A 26,354-nucleotide genomic window follows, 5' to 3' on the forward strand; every position below is an offset into this window, starting at 1 on the left:
TTATAATTCCAAGTTCCATTTCAAACGAAACTAGAATTTTTATTAACCTTGTTAAAATGAAAGTGAAACTAACATACCGAATTACCGACTCCCTTGCAATTATACAAATAATACAATCAAGAGGAGAGTGGAGATAAACATCATGTATGTTGCACAAATGCATACATTCGCCTACTCGGCATACTAAGTTGTATTAAACTCCTTTTGTTGTAACCTCATAACTTCTAAATACGATTTTCCGTATAGCTTTCTTGCAAAGAACCCCTTGTAGTATTGCTCCAACGGTTCAGTCCTGAACAGTGGTGGATTAAGAGGACCAACAATGCTCTTAGCTGGTCCTAAATCGGAATCAATGTTGGCGCTATAAAATGTGGCAACTGATATCCTCTCCTTAGTCGAGTTCACTGTTGCTTTGTGTTCTATACTTCGGTACACTCCATTGCTTAAAATCTGCAAATTAACACTTAAAGTTAATTAGTTACCATGATTAAATTAATTAGCTTCAATTCTCTCGATCATGTATTATTTAGTAGCATGCAATGCATATATAATTATATATATACCTCCATGCCGTCTCCAACATTGACCACAAAAGCATTCTCAAGGGGAATAACGAACCCTAATGCTTTCTGAGGCTCCGGACATGGCGGGTAGTAATTCATTCGTATTGATTGTCACCCATCACTAAATAACTCTACCATTTCACCCTCATCCATCTCTAATGCTTTTGCCATTTGCTTCAACAGACTTCTAGCTAAACCCTTTATTGATACTATGTACGCTTCCAATGTTACCCTGTTACACATATTTTACCAACAATCTCATTACAATGCTTTCAACATTTTACGTACGGACCACATATACTCCCTCCGTTCCGGAATACTTGACCTGTTTTCCTTATCGGGTCGTCCCTTAATACTTGACCTGTTTCTAAAAATGGAAATATTCTAACAATATTATATTATTTCTCACTCTACCCCTATTAACCCACCTACCCCATACTCCATACAAAAAGTAATTAAAAATTCAACCCCTACTCTCCCCCAACCCAACCCCTTTACACATTTCTCACTAACTACATTAAAATAATACCCCACTATCAACTACTACCTATTAAATTAAATAAGTCAATTCAAGTCCCTTAAACTCTGTGCCGGTCAAACCGGGTCGAGTACTGCGGGACGGAGGGAGTATATTGCTAAACGAGGTGATGACCTAAAATCTATCTACAATTTATCTATATTAGCTTGGAGGGCCAGAGGTAATAGGTTAATTAATGCCCTTGCTATTCCTTTTATTTACCTTCAATTCTACTTGATTTACTTCATATTGTTAATCTTGGAGATTAACTCAGAAAAGCTCTAGTTTTAGATGGTACAAACTATTATGTAAGTGAAAAATAGAGGGGAACAAAATCACCGCTCCTACCCCTTTTTTCCTCTCATCTCTCTCTCTTCCTCCTTCAAAACTCTAATTGTCTAGGGGCTACCACCAACCTTTAAGTTGATGGTAAACCCTCTTTTTCTTATTTTTTCTAGATTTTGGTTTCATGTTTGAAATAAGAACTTCATTCGCTCTCTATTGGAGAGTTTCTTTACCTATTTATTGGTTATTTTCTACCCAATTATTGGATTTTATCTCTCTACTTGTTAGAGTATGGTAATATGTATTCAATTTCGCAGGAAAAGTTGATTTATTGATAAAGATTTGTGTGGTGTTACAACTGATGTTAGTTCTACATCTACAATCAATTGAATTGGATTTATTCCAATCTCAAAACTAAAACATATTGAAAGACCCCCTTGTTGAAGGTTGTTTCAAATATCAATGTGAAAGAGGGTATTCATCATTGTTAGATCTCATCTACAACAATCATGGTTTTGTCGGATTAGAATTTCATTTGACCCAAATTGTTATGTATTTGTTAATTTTGATTTCTATTGTAGATGTCGTATGACTTTTTATTAATGAACTAATTTTACCTGCAAAATAAAAACTACTACGTAGGTGGCCATGCGTGTGTCAGTCCTAGAAACTAACTGAGTAATGTTTTACACAATTTGTCTCTCTGTGTGGGTGTGTATAGTGCATTTTAATATATTTAATAAATTATTTTTACAAGTAAACCGCCATTTGAATTGACAGTTATTATATATAACTGTAAATTCAAATATCAGTTTACTTCAATACAAAACAGTCATTTGAAATCATCGTTAAACTGGAAGAAAAAAAAATTATTTGTTAGTAAGTTTTGCTTACGTGAACGTTAGAATGAGAATCAACATAAATTGTGGCGTATTTTGAAATTTTCAACATTTTCTAACATTATTGTTGGAAATCGCTCCATTACTAGCACTTTTTCTTCTTTGTTTTATTCTAACATCCACAAGTTGCAGGCCCCAAGTGCTCTTATGAACTTAAGAGAGCATGCAAGAATCACATTATATAGAAATGATGTATATGAGAATCGATATTTTTCTTATGACTTTATCCAACTAATCCGTAAGAGAGTAGACTCACACCCTTAGTTTGATAAAAACGACATACATAATAAAACTTTCAAAAGATCGAGGGATATAATTAGGGGTGGCTATTCGGGTTAATGGGTCAGGTTCAGGTGTGGTTTCGGGTCGATTTCGGGTTGTGTCCAAAAATATCAGAAATATTGTAAAATTTAATATTACTACAAAATATGATAAATGGGACATATCGGGTCGATTTCAGGTCATTCAGGTTCGGTTCAGGTTGGGTTCGGGTTCGGGTTTCTCTCAATAATTTCAGGTCGGGTTCGAGTCGGGTTATCAGGTCGGGTTAGGGATTGCCAGCCCTAGATATAATATACTCCCTCTATTTCGAAATATTGTGGATGTTTTACCTTTTCACGCTTGTCAATGTAAACATTTGGACATTAGTATCTCTAATTTTCTATTCGTAAAATTATAAAAAGTTGATATTTCGAAAGTACATATCGAGACGAATCAAACAAGACTAGGACTATATTTTTCTTTACCCATAAATCACAAATGATAGTCAAATTGAAATTTGTGAATAATTTCGAAAGTCCAAGTGTGTCTAGTATTTCGAAACGGAAGAAATATCGTCTACTTCCTCCATCCCATGTTCATAGTACCGTTTGACCAAAAACACGAGTTTTAAGAAAAATGGAATATTGTACATGGAAAAGTGGAATAAAGTACAAATGATGATTGAGTTGAATGTAAAAGTGGAATTAAGTACATGAAAAAGAGAATATAGTACATAGGAAAGTGGAATATAGTACATGGGTGGGTTTTTCAATGCATTTTTAATTAATATAGTACATGAGAAAGTGGAGACCTTAATAGCCAAAATTAAAAACAGGACTATAATTTTAGGACGCCCGATTTAGACAATAGGACTATAATTTTGGGACGGATGTAGTAGTGTACAAGTATCCTCAAGTTTATTCGTTTTTGGAATATGATTAATCTTCGGAAGCTGCTACATGTACCCCCAGGGTACCAAATAGTAACATACATTGGGCTCCCAATGGTTATTTTTATATAAGCAACTTCACATGGGATTGAAATTTAAATCTAAAATTTCAAATGGTATTTAAATTAGAAATTTTAGGCCAATAAAAACCAAGAATATGAAACTATTTCATTCCCTTATAGTACATGTAGCCATTTTTGTTAATCTTCGACAAATCCATCTCTTATTCGACATGATAAGGTGAAACAGCCAAAGTAGCAGCAACATCAACGTCAATTTCACCCCTATAAGGCAACTAGCTAACATTACGTCAGTGTCACCCCTATAGTCTAAAATAAAATGTAAATGGAGTAAATGGACAACAATAGATTGTAATACTCCCTCTGTTCCTTTAAGTTCTTCCTAGAGGTTTGGGGTGAAAATTAAGAAAATGGAATCTTGTAATGATTGTATGTAAGAGTAATGATTGGGTGTAAGAAAAAGTAATAAAGAAATGAAGGAGAGAAAATATATTTTTAATAAAGTAATAAAAAAATCATAAAAGTGGAGTTGGGTGGGTGAATGAGAGAATGTGAATGAATTAAATAAGGGATGGTGGGGAAATTAATGGCAGAATATGAAAAGATTAATAGGTATTGTATGTAATTAAGTTGAAATATAAGGATATTTTAGATAAAAAATATGTCCAAAAATAGAAATGGGAATAACTTTTAGGAATGCCAAAAAATGAAACAAGAAGAACTTTCAAGAATAGAGAGAGTAAAAGATAGGTGGGATATTAAAATACTTCAAAAAGAAATGATAATTAATAAATGATAATATATTACTAGTGAGATCTTTGGGGTAAAAAGAAAAGTATGAAATAAAGGTGAAAACTTCAATAAATGAAAAGTGCACCAATTAATAAAATACGACTGATTATAGAAAATACGTCAATTAATTCTACATGGAGGAAATACTCCCTTCTTCCATTTTTGTTTGTACCATAGTGAAAACTTATTGTATTAAGAATTATGTGTAAAATTTGCCCATGGGTTGATAAGGTGGTTATATAAGGAGAGAGATATACTTCCTCCGATTCTTTATTGTTGCAACATACCTTTTACACGGTATTTAAGAAAGTGGTACTTGAGTGGGGCCAAAACCACTTTAGTCCTATTACTTGCTTCATCTTAGGTGTAAAATTGTAACTTTGGGTAAAAAATGTTTTCATTTTAGGTGTGTTGCAACTATTATGAGAATTTCATTTTAGGGAAGTGTTGCAACTATATAGAAATGAAGGAATTACATAACTAGAGAGCAAGCGAGAAAATTTATCACTAAAGGTTTGTAGTAAGAGAACCCAAACGAGAAAATTTATCACTAAAGGTTTGTAGTAAGAGAACCCAAACGAGAAATATGGGGAAATATAAAAGGGATGGAGGGAGTACTTCGTATTTTTGTGTAGTCCAGCCCACTTTTGTGCATAAGTTATTTCAATATTTGTACGTGTGTTTTAAGTGGAAGCCCAATATTTCACTTATTGTTGTGGCCCAATGTTGGGTTATGTTGAACTTTCTTTAAGAATTTTAGGGTTACCTTTGGATGACTTGAGAGGCAGCAAATGAGTGTGACAAAAATCCGAAAACACACACACAAAAAGTAGAGGAAAGAGAAGAGAAGAGCAGTTCGGAGTTTTCAGGACAGTCATTAGAAAACTGTCTTTTTCCAGTTTTTCAACGGTCAGATCGTGTTGATTTTTGGTAAGCTTGTTGAGGATACGTAGGCCCTCACTTTGAACAGTTAGATCGTTGTTTTGAGGACTGGTTGTCTGTGGTAGCTGCTGGACAGAACCTGCGTTTTTGGGTGATATTATTCATCTCTTGTCTCTTAATTGTTCATTTAATTGTATGGAAGTCGTGGTGGGTTGTGAACCTTTGTATATCTGATTTGGGTTCTTTTTCCCTAAATGTTATCATAATAAGAGAAGGTGACAAGGGTGGAACCCTCATAAGTCCCGTGGTTTTTACTCTTCACATCGAAGGGGTTTTCCACGTGTAATTCGTGTGTGTTGATTGCGTTTTGTTCTTTCGCATTTGATTATTAGTTGCTGTCCATTATGTGTTGATTCTAGGTTGTTTGTTTTGTGGATTATTTGTAGTTTATTGGAGTTGTATTGTTTGGTTGATTGTCTTGGAGGTGATCCTTGTGGGTAGTTGATATACTACCAGGGTCCTATCCGTTGGTATCCGAGCGGGCGTTTAACTTTATCATTGTTATGGAGTCTACTAGTGGTAGTGGAGGTAGTTCAATGGTTAAATTGAAATCAACCAATTACTCCATCTGGAGACCGATGATGGAGGATTTGCTATATTGCAAAGATTTATATGATAATTGCAACAACTGCAAAAGACGATGACACCATTTCTAAACATAAAAAACCAGAGAAAATGGAAGAGAAAGATTAGGGAAAGTAAAGAGGAAAACTCTAGGAACTATTAGACAGTGGGTTGATAATAGTATTTTTAACCATGTGTCTCAAGAGTCTTACCCATATGATTTGTGGAAGAAATTGGAAGGTCTTTATGAATGGAAGAACGCACATAACAAAGATTTGTTAATTTGAAATTGAAAGGTGAAAAGTCTGTTTCTTAGCATTTGAGTGACTTTTAGGATATTATTAACAAGCTAACTACTATGAAGATTGTTCTTGATGATGGATTGCAGGCTTTGTTCTTGTTGAGTTCTTTTCCAGATAGTTGGAAAACCTTAGTTGTGACTATTAGTAACTTTTCTCCATAAGGTGTCCTATCTTTGGATGTGATCAAATATAGCATGTTCAATGAAGAGAAAAGAAGAAAGGAGATGGGAGTTGATAATTCACATGCTCTTGTTGTTGAGAATCGTGGAAGAAGCAAGAGTAAGGGTCCCAAAAGCCGTGATAACTCAAAGGGGAGGTCAAAGTCTAAAGACAAAAAGACTAGGACATGTCATTACTGCAACAAGCCTGGCCATATCAAAAAAATTTGCTACCGTTGGAATAAAGAACAGGTAAGAAGCAAGACTCACAAAAGCAGGGAGATGATAAAAATACTGTAGCAACCGCTTCTAAGAGTGATGATGAGGTCTCTTTGATTTGTGCAACTAGTGAGTGTCATCATGTAGATAGTTCAGACACATAGTGACTTGTAGATTCAAATGCTTCATATCATTGTGTTCCCAAAAGGGAGTATTTTACGAACTATCAATCTGGTCATTTTGGTAGTGTGAAGATGGGGAACAAGAGATCAGCTAGCATTATTGGGTTGGGTTATATTCGTGTGAAGACAAGTGTTAGGTGCATGCTTACATTGAAGAATGTGCGTCATATTCCTGATTTACGCCTTAACTTGTTGTCTCCAAATGTCCTTGATCAAGAAGGGTACCGACATAGCTTTGGTGATGGTAAGTGAAAATTTTCTAAGGGCTTGATGACACTTGCTTGAGGCGAGTTGTGTTGTTCTTTGTATAAGACATACTTAAGTGTATGTTCTGGTGAGCTGAATGCAGTTGAAGAAAAGAAGACTTCAAATTTGTGGCATCGAAGGCTAGGGCATATGAATGTCAAGGGGATCAAACTGTTAGTAGGTAAATCTCTTATTACTGTTGATAAAACAGTTTCTCTTGACCCTTGTGATCATTGTTTGGCAGGTAAGGAACATAGAGCTTCCTTTTCTATGAAGTCCACCAGAAGGCAAGAAAAGTTGGAGTTAGTTCATTATGATGTTTGTGGTTCTATCGAGGTGGAGTCTCTTGGTGGAAATAGATATTTTGTCACTTTCATTATTGGTGATTCTACTCGAAGAACTTGAGTATATATGCTGAAGAATAAAAGCCAGGTGTTCGAGATTTTCAGAAAAGTTCATGTCATGGTAGAAAGGGAGACCGAAAGAAAGTTGAAGCGTCTTCATTCTGACAATGGAGGTGAGGATACTTCGAATGAGTTCAAGTATTATTGCTCACAACATGGCCTTAGACATGAGAAGACACACATCCCGACACACCACAACACAATGGAGTTGCTGAGAGGATGAACATAACCATTGTAGAGAAGGTGAGGTGCATGCTTAGAATGTCTTATCTTCCTAAGACATTCTGGACCGAAACAGTGCAATGTGTCGTGTATTTGATTAATTTATCTCCATCAATTCCTCTTGTTCTTGACATTCCTGAGAGCCCATGGAAGGGACGTGAGCCCACTTATTCACATTTGAGAGTCTTTAGTAGCAAGGCATACATGCATGTGACTAAAGAACAAAGGTCAAAGCTTGATTCGAAATCCAATAAATGTGTATTTGTTGGGTATGTGGATGAAGAGTATGGTTTCAGAATATATGATCCAGAAAATAAGAAGTAGTAAAAAGCAAAGATGTAGTATTGTTTGAGCACGAGAAGGGTGAATATCTTATGAGTACAAGGTACACTTCTACTTCATATTTGTCTTTTAGTACTACTAATGGTTCTATTTCTACTCCTTCTGTTATTCAGCCAGCAAATGAGAATCGCGAGCATATACTTGATGATGTTGGTGAAGTACAACCTGATGATAATGTACCAAATCAAATTGATGATTATGATGATTTTGATGAGTCTTCATCTGATGAAGAAATCCATGAGGAAGATGTACATGAGGAAGTGGTTCATGAAGAGGTTCATGAGCAGGGAGAGCAACTTACCCCTCAAGGGAAGGATACTCATGTTCAAGGTTCCACTAGAGAGCGTAAACCTTCAACAAAGTATCCAAGCTCAGAGTTCATTCTAGTTAGTGAAGATGGAGAGCCAAAAATCTATCAAGAGGTGTTGTCTCATGATGATAAAAAATCAGTGACTCGATGCAATGAAGGAGGAGATGGATTCCTTGGAAAAGAATGACACCTATGAGCTAGTGAAGCCTCTCAAGGGCAAGAAAGTCTTGAGAAACAGATGTATTTTCAATAACAAGAAAGATGGTGAGAAGATAGTGAAGCGCAAAGCCAGATTGGTGGTAAAGAGATGCAACCAGAAAAGGGCATTGACTTTGATGAGACCTTCTCTCCAGTGGTCAAAATGACATCTATCAGAACTGTGTTGGTTTTAGCAGCACGTCTTGATCTTGAGTTGGAGAAACTTGATGTGAAAACTGCATTTTTTCATGGTGACTTGCATGAAAAGATCTACATGGAGAAACCTGAATGTTTTGAAGAAAAAGGAAAAGATAAACTTGTTTGCAAGTTAAAGAAGAGTCTTTATGGTCTTAAACAGGCACCAAGGCAGTGGTATTGGAAATTTGATTCGTTTATGACAAGCAATGTTTATAAACGAACTACAGCCGATCCTTGTGTGTATTTCAGAAAGTTCCCTGGAGGTAACTTCATCATTCCTAACTCTTCTGTTGTTGGTTCTTTGATGTATGTTATGGTGTGTACTAGACCTGATATTGCACATGCGATTAGTTTGGTGAGCCGTTTTTTATCCAATCCGAGTAATGCTCACTGGAAAGCAGTGAAGTGGATCTTCATATACTTGCAGGGCACCTTCAATTCGAGTCTATGTTATGGAGGTGGCAAACCTATATTTGAAGGCTATACTGATGCAAACATGGCAGATGATCTTGATAATAGAAAGTCTAGCTCAGGTTATGTGTTTACATTTTTAGGGGCGGCCATCTCATGGAAATCCAAGCTATATAAATGTGTAGCTTTGTGCACAACTGAGGCAGAGTATATTGCAGCAGTGGAAGCAAGCAAGGAGATGCTTTGGCTTAAGAGGTTCCTTCAAGAGTTGGGTTTGAAGCAAGGTGAGTATGTAGTATTCTGTGATAGTCCGAGTGCTATGGATTTGAGCAAGAATTCAATGTATCGTGCTCGCACCAAACACATTGATATTGGATATCATTGGTTGCGAGATGTAATTGAAGAAAAGAGAATGAAACTGAAGAAATTCCACACCGACAAGAATGGTGCAGATATGTTGACAAAGGTAGTTCCCATGAGCAAGGTTGAGCTTTGTAGTAAGCTTATCAGGATGAGGTTCAAGTGATCATTGTAGTGATCGTATCTTCCCCGTGATGGGCTGGAGGGGGAGATTGTTGTGGGTCCAACCCAATTTTGTGCATAAGTTATGTTACTACTTGTACTTTGCATAAGTCATCAGAAAACTGTGTTTTGCAAGAGTTTCAACGGCCGGATCTTACTGATTTTTGGTCAGCTTGTTGAGAATACATAGGGCCTCATTTTGAATAATTGGATCGTCGTTTTAATCTTTGGTTTGTCTTTGATAGTTGTTGGATAGAACTTGCATTTTTGGGTAATATTTTTCATCTCTTGTCTCTTAATTGTTCATTTCTTATGTATGGAAGTGTTGGTGGGTTGTGAAACTTTGAATATCTGATTTGAGTTCTTTTTCCCTCAATTTTATCATAATAAGAGAAGGTGACAAGGGTGGACTCCTCACAAGTCCCGTGATTTTTACTCTTCACATCGAAGGGTTTTTACACGTATAATTCGTGTGTGTTGATTGCATTTTGTTCTTCCTCATTTGATTATTAATTGTTGTCCATTATTGGTTGATTTCTAGATTGTTTGTTTGGTGGATTATTTGTGGTGTATTGGAGTTGTATTGTTTGGTTGATTGTCTTGGAGGTGATACTTGTGGGTAGTTGATATACTACTAGGGTCCTATCACGTTTGACGTACTTCTTAGTTTTTTTTCCTTTTTTTCAAAGATAAGATAAAGGATCTTTCAGGGTCGAAATCTCTCTTTGAGTGATCCTGACTCGGATTAGCGAGATATATACTTTGGGAGGAGTGGGGAAGGATAAAAGGAAGCCCACCCCCAAAGTGTCTCTAGTGAAAATTAAACCCTCAATCTTCTTTCACAAATTTCTATTTAATAAATATTATATATTAGAGTAAAATTAAATGAAAATGTTTAAAAGTTAAAGACATAATGTAAAATTTATCTAATTTTTAGCGATAAAATATTCCTCTTTAATAAAAATAATCTTTTCAAAATTGCTAGTCATGTATAAAGGCAATTATGTAACCCTTTAAAATTAGTATTTATCCATTAAAAAATTATAATACTTCACCCGTTCCTTAAATATCGCACCATTTGGTTTCTTACACTATTCACACTAGGATTTTGGCCATTTTTTGTGATTCATATGTAAGAATTTTTTTGTCATGTGGAGTCATGTTAGATTCGTATAGATATATATTTTCTAAATGTCAATTTTTTATAATTTTTACTTATACACGATTTGAGATATTAACAGTCAAAGTATGTGTTAGAGGAGTAAAAGTCAACTATATTGCGATATTTATGGAACGAAGGAAGTATAAAAGTTAATAAAAACATGTTAAAAGTTACCAAAAACTGGTTAAAAATTACTCTGGCGTACAAAGAATTTGTTATACACCTAGTGCGTGCAATATCTTTTGGTCCTCTTGACTTGGTTATAACCTACCTTCTTACGTGTCCAATATACACAACAATAAAGTTTATTTCAATACAAATGTACTCTCCCATATTTTAATATGTGTTGCACTTTCTTAAAGCGATTGTATTTTAATATGTGTTGCACTTTCTTAAAGCGATTGTATTTTAATATGTGGTTATAGTTGGTCTCCACTTGTTTTACCTATTAAAATATATACCCAACCCCGCTTGTTTTATTACTTTATTTCATTCAATTATTCTTCTTAATACCCGTACCCGACCAAGTGTATCCCTTAAATAAATACGGAGGGAGTAACTTATGGGGCCCACTAATAATAATTATCACTTTTCCTTATCTTTAAACTAGTTTAGGGCCCGTGCAACGCACGTCTATTATTAAAACAATTTATTATTTTAATAGTAACTAAAAGACTTGTGATATTAGGAAGACATGAAAGGAAAAAGGATATATGAAAAAGTATAAATTCAATGTTGTGTAAAAAAATATATTCAAATGAACCAAATTTGCATATTACTGTACAAAGTTAAAAATTATAGTCGTTTACTTGTATGTAGAACGATCTAACAACGTTAGCCAAACCCGAATGACTCAAGACTAATTTTTGATTGAGTTAGTCAAATACAACATATTTTGGAATTGAGTAAAATCTTGATAAATAAACTTATATGTTAGTCTGCTTACCATGTATTATTATTTTAATTAACATTCTTACTTACCAGTTATCATGTATTATATTATTAATATTAGACTAACATTAGAAGTTCATTTATCAATATTTTTTATATTTCTTATCAGATTAAAAATTTATAATAATACATAAATAAAAATTATATCATAAAGGAAAACATAATATTGATTTACCTCCAATAATATATTATGCAATACACATCTATGGTAATTAAAATATATTTTTATCTTAGTTTCCTACAAAACATAATGTAATTTATTTATTTTAAAGTAAAAAAATAAAAATAAAACATTTTGGCGGGAAAAAATCAGGAAATGACACGTGTCATTCCTGGTGTCTCTTTTAGTATATAGTTATAGATACTTTAATAACCTCGTTAGCTTTTCTTATATTGTTCATTTCACACTAGCCTCACTTACATCTTATTTTTATAAAATTAACTTACCCTTCTATAATTATATGTCGGTCAAACTGCAACATATATTAAAATATGGAGGGAGTATATCACGGGGTCGTTGTTGGAGATTAGAGCTGTCAAAACGGTTACTCGAGTCGGGTCCGGGTCTGCTCATCTCAGGTCTCGGGTCATTATCTGGTCGGTTCTTGTCGGGTCATTTTATCACCGGGTGCAAGTCGGGTTCAGGTCGGGTTCGGTCAGGTTGAATATTTATCGGGTCATGTCGGGTTATTTTTCCATTTCGGTATAGGTCGGGTTCGGTTCGGGTTCGGGTCGGGTCTTTTTCTAGTCGGGTACAATTACGGGTTCGGGTCTTAACGAGTCGGGTCAAGTTCGGATCGGATAATTATTGAGTTGGTTAAAATTCAGGTCGTGTTCACTATCGGACACGGGTTAAGACCAGGTACGATAGCTATTAGGATTAGTTAAGTTTTAACCTTATAATTAACTTTTATAAATTTGGTTTCACGCTTTTCACTTGTTCTAGATTAGGTAATTATAAAAAATAATATTAACTTGATTTAAGTTATTATTTAGTTAGGTAAATGACAAATCGGGTTGTCAACAGGTCACGTAAATTCAGGTAACGGGTTGTCACGAATTGAGTCAATAACAGGTTTCATCGGGTTATAATCGGTTTCGGGTTGACATCGGGTCGGGTGTTGAATCGGTTCGGGTCATTTTTCGGTCGGGTAAGCTAACTCAGTTTTGTTGTCGGTTATATTTCTGCCGGGTATCAGGTTCGGGTCCGGGTCATGCATTAACGGGTCGAAATCGGTCGTCGGTTTTAACGGGTTTGATACGATCGGGTTACGGGTTTCCTATTTTAACAAAATTTCGGGTATCGGATCGGGTCCGGATCCTTAAAAATCCAGATCGGTTCAGGTCGGTTTCTCGGGTCGGGTCAGTTTTTGACAGCTGCATCATTTTCATATTACAGTGTGAATAACAAAATACTTTGTACTAAGTAGAAGGGCAAAAAAGAGGAAGGAAAAATGAATTTTCCCTCTCACTCCCTTCCTTCCCAACCTTTTTATCAAAGGACCCTGTTTCACTATCTTTCCCTTCCCTTTCTCCTTTTTGCCTCTTAACCAAACAAAGTATTAATGAAATTGACAATATAAATAGGTACTTATTATTAAGGAGGTTATTAATTACTAAGTACTTAGGAGGGTTCTAGGTAATTCGTAATTGCACTACTACAGAAATATCATTTAATAGCGTTTTTGTAATAGCGGTTTTACCTCTTCCGCTATCAAAAGTATAAAAAACAACATATTATAGCGCTTATATAAAAAACACTATCATATGTACACAATATTGTAGAGCTTATATAGAAAGCGCTGCCATATTAAGTCGTATGCGCTCTCAAATTACTGCTTTATTATAAAGCTTCTAAAAATATTTCTATTAAAAAAACTAAAACAAAGATGAAAAAGAAAACCGCATTTTTTCCTTCTCTGGCTTCTCTTCACTCTGCAAAACCTCAAGCCTCAAGACCCTAATAGATGGCGAGACCAGCCTACAAAAATCAATCATATGGCGGCGATTACGGTGGTGGCGATTTCCTTCAGGTGGCGGCTTTTCTCCGCCCGACGGTTCTTCTTCTCACGGCGAAAGAGAATATGAAGGTAATCCATCCATAAAATGTGCAATATCTGTTGATTTTATGTTTGGTTGTTCCTAATTTGCGTTTTAAGTGTTGGATTATTGTTAATTAGTGTTCTTGAACGGTTTTGTGGTGAAGGGGGTTTGCATTCGATTAGGATTGATTATTATGGTTTTAGGGTTTTGTTCCTCTGAATTGGTTCACGTATGTAGTGATTATTTAGATTGTAATTGGGTTTTGATTCTCTATTTTGATAATATGTTGTTGGATTATTTGGATTTCATTATTGCACTAGAGTATTACGTTTTCTGGAACTTTGGAAAACCACAGTAGGATGCTGATCACTTTATCTTCTAATGTGACTATTTCATTTTTAAGAAAACATAATACCAACTGGAAGTGAGATATTTTTTTAGGATGCTTATCACTTTATCTTACTAGTCTCAATTCTCCTTAGGCGACTCTTGATGCGCAATAGTGTTTCAAGTGTTTTAACATATTCGAATTCACTACTTTTCATGGATGGAACTTAACATCAAGGTATATTATCTCTGTTGTCTTAAACTTGCAAAGCATGTACATGACTGCCAATATTTCAAAACTAATTCGAAACGCCAAAGTCGTGAGGAAAAGCAAGCACAACAAAAGAAGAAACAGAGAACGGCTTAACATTACTTAACACGATCAAAAAATATACTCCGTAATATACTGACAACAGGAGTAAGAGATATTACCTGATCAACCTGAAACTCATCACGATCAAATTTAGGGACAGCAATTTCTCTGAATATCTTCAATTCTGGAACATCAGATTTTAAGTCACAATGGTAAATTATGCCTGGAGACAGGAACCTTGTAATCCTAAAAAACACCACACTGTCTTTTTTCCTTGCAGAGATGTCATCGACTGATCCAATGTCAAAGGGTAAGTTATGCAATAGAGAACCGGTTTGAAGATCTCTAACCTCAAGAACATGCTTCACATCACTTAAGTAACAGACAAGAAGATGGTTTTCATCAAAATGTTCGATGGAGTAAGAGAACACGATCACGTCTTCTTTCTCTTCTTTCAGTGATTTGGTTTTAAACTTGTCTGATTCTGTGATTCAATGCTATTTTGTCGAGTAAATATGTTTTTGATTGTTTGGTTGGATGAGTATGATTCAATTTGGTCAACAAGTAACCAATTTTGACTGATTCTGATTGTATTTAAAGGAATTGGAATTAGGTGGAGAGAGATATAGATTTTCGGTTACTTAGAGCTTAATTAATGGAAGTTAGCTCCACTTTCTGCCTTAAAAAAGTAGATCATAGGATTCAGAGAAAGATTTTATTAGGAACTTTAATTGGATCTGCCAATTAACTTTTATCAGGAACTATTAATATCGAACCAGAACTGCTGTTTTATCAGAACTATTTTATAAGGAAAATTCTATTCAAAGCTTATTGTGTTAAGTTTTAACCTTGTGTAATAATTTTGGAATGGTTGTCCTGTTGATTTCAAAACCACAACTGATGTTGTAGATGAATTTATTTCACTGGTTTAGTAGACATACAATCATCCTCTTCACAGTAGGCTAGAGCTAGATATAAGCTATGATATCTTGTGGATCCCCATCTCAACTTTTGGAAATTGGAGCAATAATGTAGTTATAATCTTGAATGTTTTATCAAACTCCCCGTCGAGGTACCCAATTCAACAACCATGGTCACTCAGCTCAAATAAGATTAACTATACAAAAAAGGAATGGCAAATCGATGAAATTCCCACTATGGTTGTCTTAGACCCTACAGGAACGATTACCAGTATAAATGCAACTGATATAATATGGATCTGGGGTAAGCATACTCCTTCTCAAGTTTAAGAGAAAAGAGTTGCGGAGAACAGAAAAATGGATTTAGTTAATTACCCTCCCTTTCCTTGATTTTGTTGATTATATTTCGATTTGATTATGAATTTTTTGTGTTGTGGATTTCAATTGCAGGAGAATATCTGCTTGAAGTTTTTCTAGGATATCCATCCGAACTCATGCTCACACTCCACCACCGGAGAGATATGATCTGATGTAGACATTGACATGAATGAGCAAACGAAGATTGGATTGAGCCATCAATGCATCCATACGAGTGGAATTTGAACAGCCTCCTGGATGGGGAAGAGTCCATGATGCTTTTAGTCTCTTGCAGACTAAGCCTAGTGATCAGGTAAACTCGAATAAACATGATGTAGAAGCCAAATTGTGATGCTTTTCTTCCTTGTACCGAGTTTTGATCATGCTTTTAATTACACCAAAATCTGGTTAACTGCCAATAATCTAGATGTTCATATAATCATATGCAATGGTTTATGAATACTGAAACAAGCAGTGTTGTTTTGGATCGAAAGCTAGGACATTTCCAATTCTGTATTGTACTCGCTCTGTTTGAAAATAATTGTCTCAGTTACAAAAAGAACAAATGTAGGAGTAACAAATTTTATAGGAGTTCTTGTAGTAATTTGATTATATCAGGAAATCTTGTTAATCACCATGCACATTGCATTAATAATTGCAGAGATGGAATTGTGACTTTAAAATGTAGAAGAACAGTGGCATCAGTCTCCAAGTACAAGTACTTAATTTTCTGTTATCAATATGTGTAAAAGGTTCTCACACATGAATGAAATCATGAACTGGCTGCAATGATTTAATTAGCCAGGCCCTAGGAAGAGTAGGAACCTTAGAGTCGTAATGATAGGAGATCTGCTACTTGTATTCTTAAATTTCTTACCACCACACTGACTATGATCCTTATCTGAACCAGTTTCACCTTTAATTCTTGTAATTAATTATCTAAACAAGCTCATTAGTTCTTCTCCTTCATCTAGCCAACTCCCATAAAACACTCTGGTTAAATCAACTAACAATCAATTCTATACCTCCCTCAATTAAACCACCTAATTTATTTACAAATAAAAAAAAACAGGGAATATTTGCGAATAGAAACTTGATATGGAGTATCTGTGAACTCAAAAGTCAGAACTTTTGCTGTTTCTCTTGCCTCCTGGTATGGTTTTTCTTAATTTTGGTGAATATTTTGATTATTTACACTTCTTGTTTCTGTATTTCGTGAGTTTGCTATCTTTCTTGATGAATTATTGAATTCCTAATTTTCTAATTACTTTGAAGCTTGGAAGATTCCAACACATAGGACCGAAGGGGCTGCAGTCTACTGAAATACTGCTCACAATCCAGAATAGTGTAGATCGCAATTGATTAGTGTTAGGCACTTTACATACTTACCCTCTTTTTTGATGGAAATCAATTTAGCCAATTTTGATGGAGTATATTGCTTCATTTTTTTTTCTGGGCACGAAAATACTACTTTGAACTTTAAAGTACTAATTTTTTTTATATTTATTATTACTTTTTAATAACAAAAAATATAAAGTACTATTTTTTTTACATTGTACTGCATATTTAACATAATTAAAATGAAAAAAATGGACATATTTTAAACATAGGGGCCTAATTTTTGTGAATAGCATAGGACCTCTAAAATGTTCAAGACGACCCTGTAAATCAGCAAGGCATTATCCGTAATTCTTTTCCAACGGCATCGTAATCTATTCCTATAATGTGAAGTTCAATTTTTTTCCCTTCATGTATGGCACTTATTGTTTATGGTAATAGTAATTCTTTTGGGTTTTTTCCCTTCTATATACGTATGAATACTTATACCCCATTGTTTTACTTTTCAGATTGTCAGTTTTCAAGTTATGCCAGAGTAGATTGACGAAGTAAGAACCGAATGGGTGCACCATGTTGTTCAGCAACTGTACAATAGCTAGGTTATGTTGAAAGAACCAACAAACATAAGGCTATTAAATTAATGTATTTTACGTAGTTTAATGTTTAGAATTTTATTTTATATCTATGTAGTCAGTTTTACTAGGGTGACAATTGCAAAAAATCTTTTATTTGAGTTTTGGAAATTAATTTTCAACTATTTACTATTCTTCAATATATGGTGTTATTTTGTGGCAAAAAATAAAATATTTTTCAGGTATATATATATAACTTTGATAGCGCTTCATATACATCCGCTATTATAAAATAATTTAAAATTTGGCGGTAAACCTTTAACAGTGTTTCTTTAATAGCGCTTATAAAGTGCTATGAAAGAAACATTTGAATTATCCTAATATAACATATGACAGCGCTTTTGAAAAGCGCTATTAAAAGGTGCCTTTTACTTTTAATAGCGGAGCCATCAACGGCGCTTTAAGAAGCGCTGTTAAAAGCATTATTAAGCGCTATTGAAAGCATTTTTTGTCGTAGTGTTGGTTATTTGATGGATTGCTTATTAAAAATTCCGTACTCTGTATGTCTCATCATCAGTTGGGTGTGCGATCATCCAAGATATACTATGTACTAAGGTGTGCTTACTTGCTTAGCTATGTTTAAAAGGTACTGCTAGGGGGGAAAATATCCTCTTGGTGACCTGTCCAAATGTGCCACCATGGAGCACACGTGGCTGCCAGCAAGGCAGAACGGTACATCTTGCCAACTTGCTCTTAACGGTTGTGAAGGAAGCAGCGGTTACAAACCGATTAAAGTACAGCCCTAACTGTCTACTTTACGTCTAATTATGTGTATTTATTATTTAGACGTTACATTCCGTTGTGTAAAGCCTATAAAAAGGCTTAGGTAATTCTGTTTGAAAATAAGAAATTCCTCTCAATAATAATACTCTCATTTATGCTTCTACGACTTACTCTTGTCACTTTGCATTATCTAGCTCAATCGATTGTTAGCACCATCCTCAAGACTGAAGGAAATAATGCCCTTGGTCCAAGTATGCATATAATATTAAGTCTAATAAATGCGGTTTAGTATTAATTAACAAGTTAATAATTCAGTGAGATCAAGTGAGCTGAAGGCCTAGCTAGAGGCCGCTTCAGTTCAAGTGGAATTAATGATATTAATCCACAGCTTACTCTTGGCTGAACCCGTAGGGTCACACAAATAGTACGTAAACGGATCAAGTATTTAATGGCATTAAATACTCCATCTATGGATATTCGGAATCGACGGATCTTGGTTTCAGTGGGAGCTGAGATCGTCACAAACAAGAAATGAATACTCCGGAAACGATGATATTACCGGAAACGGAAATATGGATCGTATCGGAAATATAAATATTATCCAAGTGGTAGATGTTGCCGGAAACGGAAACATGGTACGTATCGGAAAATATTATTGGAAATGGAAATATTACCGGAATCGGAAATATTGCCGGAAACGAAAATATTGTCAAATTCGGAAATATTATCGGAATCGGAAAATAATTCCGGAAACGGAAATATTAAATATTTGTTCGAAACGGAAATTAATTCCGGAATCGGAAATATTAAATATTGTTCGTATCGGAAATGAATTCCGGAACCGGGAATTTAATCGGAAGCGCATCGTACGAATTAGCATCGGACGAGGCTTGCTAGACGAAGGCCCAGCACGAAGCCAGGCCCGCGCCCAGCAAGCCCAGCGCCCAACATGGAGCTGCCACAGCCTCGCCAGGCCCAGCGCAAGGCCTTGGCGCGCGCACGCTAAGCGTGCTGTTGGGCTACGAGCAGCGACTGCTCGTGTGGGCCGCAAGGCCTGCGCGGGTGGTGCGATGCTCGTGGCTATACGATGCTCATGTTCGTAACGAATCCTAATCCTATCGGAATTCGTGTATTGATTAAATCCTAATCCTAATAGATTAAATTTATTATTTAGAGTTCAAGCTGGATTCTAATTAATAAATCCAAATCCTAGTAGGATTATAATTCCTTTTCCATACCTCTATAAATAGGTTCCTAGGGTCATAATTTATAGAAACAATTGAAGTATTCAAAGGTAAGATTTTCAAGAAAAATCAGCCACTCTCTTGCCCCTATTTAGCCGAAATCTATACTACCTTAAGGGCGATTCTAGTTGGTCAAGCTTAAGGCGGATCCGGACGTGCTGTGGACTATCTACGGAGGGACGACACTTGGAGTCCTAAAGACTTGTTCTTGTTCGGTTCGGGCGCAGCTAGGGAGGGCACGCAACAAAGTGTATGCATCTGAATTATGCTAAATGGTTATGTTGAATAATATGTTTCCTGGCTTTATGGTTTTTCCGCATGATTTATGTTTTGTCATATGTATCATAACCTAACAGTGGTATCATGAGCCTCTTATTATTTTCATAATCTAAATTGCATAAAATATGGTTAAATTTTACAAATTTGCAAAGAATTAAAAGGGGTGATTAATTTTCGTAATTGTTAATTAATTGCAAATTGCGTTTATTTAATTATATGTACGCAGTTTTTCGGCAGTTTCTTCGTTACTCATCCAAATCGAGTAAATTTTGTGTCAATTCCGCATGTAAAAGGCGTTCTAAATTTTTGACAAAAATATTAATTTTCGGCCGAACCCAGAATTCCCTAATTCGAAGCCTAACTATGACTTTTCGGAGGTTTTAGTTTTTCGAACGCAAAAGTTTGTAAATTTAAAATGTTAAATTGAATATTTGCGATTCTTGTTGATAAATCTTGAATCTTTGATTGCCTTGCGTCGAGTGCTGCGATGATGCATGGGCGGATGGGCGAAGAAGCAAGGCGAGCGAGAATTGCAGGCGCGTGCGCGCGGGCAGCAAGGGGGGCCTCGCAGCAACGAGCGCTGCCTCGCCCAGCCTCGCCAAACAACTGTTGCGCTACGAAGCAGCGAGCGATGCTGCGCGCAAGCGTGGCTCGGCTTGCTGCGTTTGCGCGTGGAAGCTGCTCGTGCCTTGCTGTGCGATCACTCGTGAGGGGCGATGCTGCCTCGTGGACTCGACGGGGCATGGGCGCAAGCCCATGGCCTCGTCTTGACCCGATTGATGCGTTTTGAATTTAATTCTAATTTTCAGTTCGGAAACGATTTTAATTAATTTTAAAATTCGTAATTTAAATTGTTTTCTTGGATTTTAATTTTGAATATTATAATTATTATAAATTTTATTTATACTAATTATTTTTACTAAAATTAAATCTTGAATTAATTTAAATTCGTTTAATTCAACTGAAATATTTTAAATTAATGGATTCGATTATAAATTTATATGATCTTTAAATTTTAATTAAATTTGTATGTTTTCGGTTAGACTAGAAATACATTTTTATGTTTAAAATTAGTAAAGCATGTGAATTTATTGGTTTAAGTGGGAGCATTTTTAGTCATAAACTCTTGATTAGGTCTACAAATCCTTTAAGGTTAAACAACTTGATTAGAATTAATAAGGACTGAATAATTGGTAGATTATTGGTGCCCTTAATTAATTGCTGCAAATATTTATGTGATGCATAACGTGTTTTACTAACCAGCTATGTGGGCCATTCATGATAATGAATGGGTGAATGGTATATATTGTATATGTACTGTTTTGCAGGTTATGGAGTGACTAGTATGGCCCAAATAGGATAGAAAATATGGTCTGCGCACCATTAATTTGAATGTAATTGGTCTAATGCACCAAATTTGTTTTTCAATTTAAATATGGTCTGCGCACCATCAAATAGTTGTAATTAGTTTAATTATAGCTTATCCTATTTGAAGAAAATGGCGTCTCCCTCGGTGAATTTCAAGACGAAGTTACCATTTTCGAGACGGACTTTGAAGTTGAAGCTTCAAGATGAAGTCGGGCCATACTAGATCACATTGATCTTATACATGCTTTAAGTTATTTAATGCTTTAAATATGTTTTAATTATGCATGAGATTGTGGCTTGATTATGTTGCATGATTAAGGATTTTAGTTCACTTAAAATCTAACCAACATAGTAAGAGCCTTAAGTTCCAAACTTAAAAATTGAGTTAAAAAGGTGCCATGCCAAAATAAACACTTGCTTGGATATCCTTTACATCAATCTAGTAATAGTTTTCGCTCGATCAGCGAGGTGTTACTTATTGGTCCTAAAGGGGTAAGGTACACAAATAATTGTGAGTACATGTTAGTTTTGGTGAAACTCAACGATATAAGTAAGGAGTCCTTTTATGTCGTGGCAAAATCGATAGGTTTACCTAATAAGTTCTAAGACGTACCTATCAACCAAGAGTAGTTTCTAGACTATTAGCAAAAGTCTTTTGCTTACCTAAAAGATTTTAGAATTGAGTCTAAATACATAATGTGCTTAATTCTTCAATGGATTTTAGGGTCTTGGAATCATTTTATTCACACCTGCCGGAACACATAACTTGAATAAAATGCTGAATGAACATTGAATTATGCATGTATGCTAGAATTTAAGTTTATTAAGAGAAATTGTGAATGGTTATTTATTTGTTTATTCTTTTCAATTGTAGTTTTAATTATGGCAAACAACAATTCATTCAACATTCGATCAATTCTCGAAAAGTAGAAGTTGAGGGGGAAAAACTTCCTTGACTGGCAAAGGAACTTGCAAATAGTTCTTGTGCAGGAAGAAAAGGAGTATGTCCTGGAAGAGGCGATGCCCGAAGCCGCAGGCGAAGGGGTCACTCAGGCAGCCCTCAATCGTTGGATTGATGCCAACAAGGATGTGAAATGTCTAATGCTTGCAACCATGAGTGCAGATCTATAGAAAACGTTCATCAACTCAGATGCTTTCACGATCATCAGTGAGTTAAAGAACATGTTCCAAGATCTGGCTCGAGTCGAAAGATTCGAGACTCATAGGCAAATTCTTAAGACCAAGCTTATGAAAGGCGAGCCCGTAAGTCCACATGTTCTGAAAATGATTGGACTCATTGAGAATATGAGTCGGCTGGATCAGCAATTCTCTCAGGAAATGGTTGTAGACACCATCCTCCATTCTCTTCATAGAGGGTATGATCAGTTCAAACTGAACTACAGTATGAATAGTCTGGACAAAACGCTCACTGAGCTTCACGGTATGCTGAAGACCGCTGAAAAGACGCTCAAAAGTGATAAGCAAGATGTGCTTATGGTGCGTGGGGGCAAAAAGGTCTTCAAAAGGAAGGAATTTAATCGGAAGCGCATCGTACGAATTAGCATCGGACGAGGCTTGCTAGACGAAGGCCCAGCACGAAGCCAGGCCCGCGCCCAGCAAGCCGAGCGCCCAACATGGAGCTGCCACAGCCTCGCCAGGCCCAGCGCAAGGCCTTGGCGCGCGCACGCTAAGCATGCTGTTGGGCTGCGAGCAGCGACTGCTCGTGTGGGCCGCAAGGCCTGCGCGGGTGGTGCGATGCTCGTGGCCACACGATGCTCATGTTCGTAACGAATCCTAATCCTATCGGAATTCGTGTATTGATTAAATCCTAATCCTAATAGATTAAATTTATTATTTAGAGTTCAAGCTGGATTCTAATTAATAAATCCAAAACCTAGTAGGATTATAATTCCTTTTCCATACCTCTATAAATAGGTTCCTAGGGTCATAATTAATAGAAACAATTGAAGTATTCAAAGGTAAGATTTTCAAGAAAAATCAGCCACTCTCTTGCCCCTATTTAGCCGAAATCTATACTACCTTAAGGGCGATTCTAGTTGGTCAAGCTTAAGGCGGATCCGGACGTGCTGTGGACTATCTACGGAGGGACGACACTTGGAGTCCTAAAGACTTGTTCTTGTTCGGTTCGGGCGCAGCTAGGGAGGGCACGCAACAAAGTGTATGCATCTGAATTATGCTAAATCGTTATGTGTGAATAATATGTTTCCTGGCTTTATGGTTTTTCCACATGATTTATGTTTTGTCATATGTATCATAACCTAACAAAGACAAGCTCGGATCTAAGCAGAATTTGTCCAAAACAGGTACCAATAAATAATTTAGCTAAATTTTGTCGATGCGAAATCTTTCAATTATGCCATCTTTTATAAGAATTAACCGTCATTCAAAACTAAGTGTTTGCTTGATTGACATTTAATTAAATCTCATAGGAAGTTGTAATTCAAAGAAAATTACTTCCCTTGTTAAATTCATGGGAATTTCGTTAGGTTGTGTTTAAAAACATGGAATTAATTTTAACAAAAATGATAAAGGCCGCAACTTGCGAACTTTAAAGCGTGTCACAATGATGACATGACATGGTATGTATCATGATTTAAATTGAAAACTAAAATATTTAACTTATATAACTATTATACATGTTACAAAAAAGACACGAAAATCTTAATATTTTAGTTTACAAATTGAATAATGTAATTTTATTTCAAAAAAAATTTATGATTTGTATAGGAAACATTTATTTTCTTCTTTGTATCGATTACTTTATTTACATATTTTCATAATAAAAGTATTGCATTGATAGTAAAAATATTTTGATGACGCATGACTTACGTGGCGCCCATATGTACCATTTAGAATCTGACACGTAGGATACAACTAGATTTTGTTGCAACTTGCGACCTTTACCATCACCCTTATTTCAAATCATGGAATTCGATCAATTTCTGGAATTGAAATGTTGAAATTCAATTCCTAATTTTATGTTTGGGAAACATGAGAATTCAATTCCACAATTTTAAATGCTAATATGTTGTTCGGGAATCAACGGGATTTAAAGTGAACTCTAGAATTTTAGTTCCACAACCCTGCTTTCTAAATACACAAATTATTTCATGAAATTAGAAAATCCAAAATAAATTACTCTTCAAATCTTATTTTATTAATTATCCCTACCATGTTAATCAAAGAAAATAAATTTGTTGATGCGTATTTTTGCATGCTTGTTTTTTTTAACTTTTCAATAATTTAAACACTCTAATCCTAGTCAGATCAACACATAATTTGAATTAAAATTAATTTTTTTTTTGTTAATTCACAATTAAATAGGCTAGTTTATTTTATTAATCAACAATGAAAATCAAAATCATATTGTAAACAAGATTCAAATTTGGGGGGAAATCAAACCCTAACTCTTCTAATAATCTTGTTACGTTCATTGCCCTCTCATTACAGCTCCACGTGAATCATCTCGAGGTGCACATAAGTGTCAAGCCGGATATCTTGAAACACTAGTCGACGGCGATGACAACAACGATGGCGGGCGACAAAGGAGTTGTGAAACAACAAAGACATTACAAGGGAAGGAGATAGAAATCACTGTTCGTGTGCATGAAAAAGGAGAGAGAACTAAGGATAACGAGTAGAGAGAACTTAAGGAGAGAATGTTGTGAGGTTAGAAATGACGGCCAAGAGAGAGAAAGCGGAGAGATGAAAAGATGGACCAGTGTGAAGCAGAGGAGAGAGAAATTAAATTTCGAATGATTTATTTTGTTCTTATTTTTGGAAAGCTTTGATTTGGGCCAAATGTAAATCCAAATTCTTGGACTATCCAAACAAGTTATTTGTCCAAATTCCAGAATCTCAAATGAAACAGGCCATACAAATTTTAGAAAATCCGGAGAATTTTGATTCACCAAGGGGGGCTAGGTAATTTATTTCTCATGTTTTGTAGAAATTCTAACTTCCCATTCATTTCAACTTTCTTTATTTTTACTTTTTTATTTCAACTAAATAACTACCCTATTTATAAATTTCCATGAATTTTCAATTCCTCCATATTTTATTGTTAACCAAACAACGCGTAAAACAAAATATTAATTATTTTGTAAAAGAAAAACAGAGAAAGAAAGAGAAGAACCTTAAGTTTCGTGGTAGCTTATTGAAAAGATCAAGCCTTCTCAATTTAAGAGGAAGGGTAGTCAAGTAGAACATATCACACCAATCAAGTTTCTGGTCTTCTGATACAACAAACAATTGCCCAAATCCCTCATGGTTGTCTTCTTGTTGCCATAGTTTTTTTTTATCCTCCATTGGAAGCTTGAAAAACTCAACTACCTCTGTCTTGAATGTTTCCAACAATGAAGTGCTAACCCCATGGTTTATTACCTATCAAAATTATCCCACAAATTAATTATATTTTAGATAGACGTTTAACTTTTCACAAGTTGGCTTATATAAATAATGCTTTAATCAAAATTTTGATTTAACCACCTTTTAAATTTCAAATTTTTGTATTAATCACTTATAAAATATAAATTCAGATTTACAATCTTAATTTTTTGAAATATGCAAAATTCACCATCTTTTAATGATTTTCATCCAACTTTTGATCCATATTAACCCTATTTATCTAACTTCTTTACATAGAAATCTAATAATACGTCTTTAATTTAATTTTAAAATTAAAAACGTTGGTTAAGTGACGCTCACCTGGACGAAAAATCGGATTAAATTCGTTAAAAGTGGAGAATACAAAGGTTTTCATAAAATTAAGTACATGGTATCTAGTAATAAAAGGTACAACTAGTACCTGGAAAAAACCCCACTCCTTGCAAGCAAAGTGAAGTTTGTGTAGCTCGGAGTCCTTAGAATCACCATGGACATCAAGAAGTCTTTGAAGATTAATCACGGGTACTGATAACGCCGACGATTCACCAACCGGACGGTCCGGCAAGCTTCCGTCGCTGTTATCTCTGACATACCTTGAAGGGATTTGAGTGATGGACTCCTTAGCTAGCTCTTGTACGCTTGGCACTATAAGAGATTTCCCAAAGTTAACCACTTCTCTAGCTTCAATATTTTCCATGCTTTTTTAAGTTTTTTGTTTTTGTTTTTGTTTTTTTGGGTTCTCTTATCAAGCATGAAGCACTAAACTAAAATATATGCCACAACG

The 26,354-nt window shown here is 35.3% G+C and overlaps 1 pseudogene; it reads right to left on the reverse strand.

Moving 5' to 3' along the window:
* Positions 1 to 26,354, reverse strand: LOC110805174 (protein SRG1-like; annotated as a pseudogene).

This window comes from Spinacia oleracea, chromosome 5 (assembly GCF_020520425.1).
Source record: "Spinacia oleracea cultivar Varoflay chromosome 5, BTI_SOV_V1, whole genome shotgun sequence".
NCBI classification, from domain to species: domain Eukaryota; kingdom Viridiplantae; phylum Streptophyta; class Magnoliopsida; order Caryophyllales; family Amaranthaceae; genus Spinacia; species Spinacia oleracea.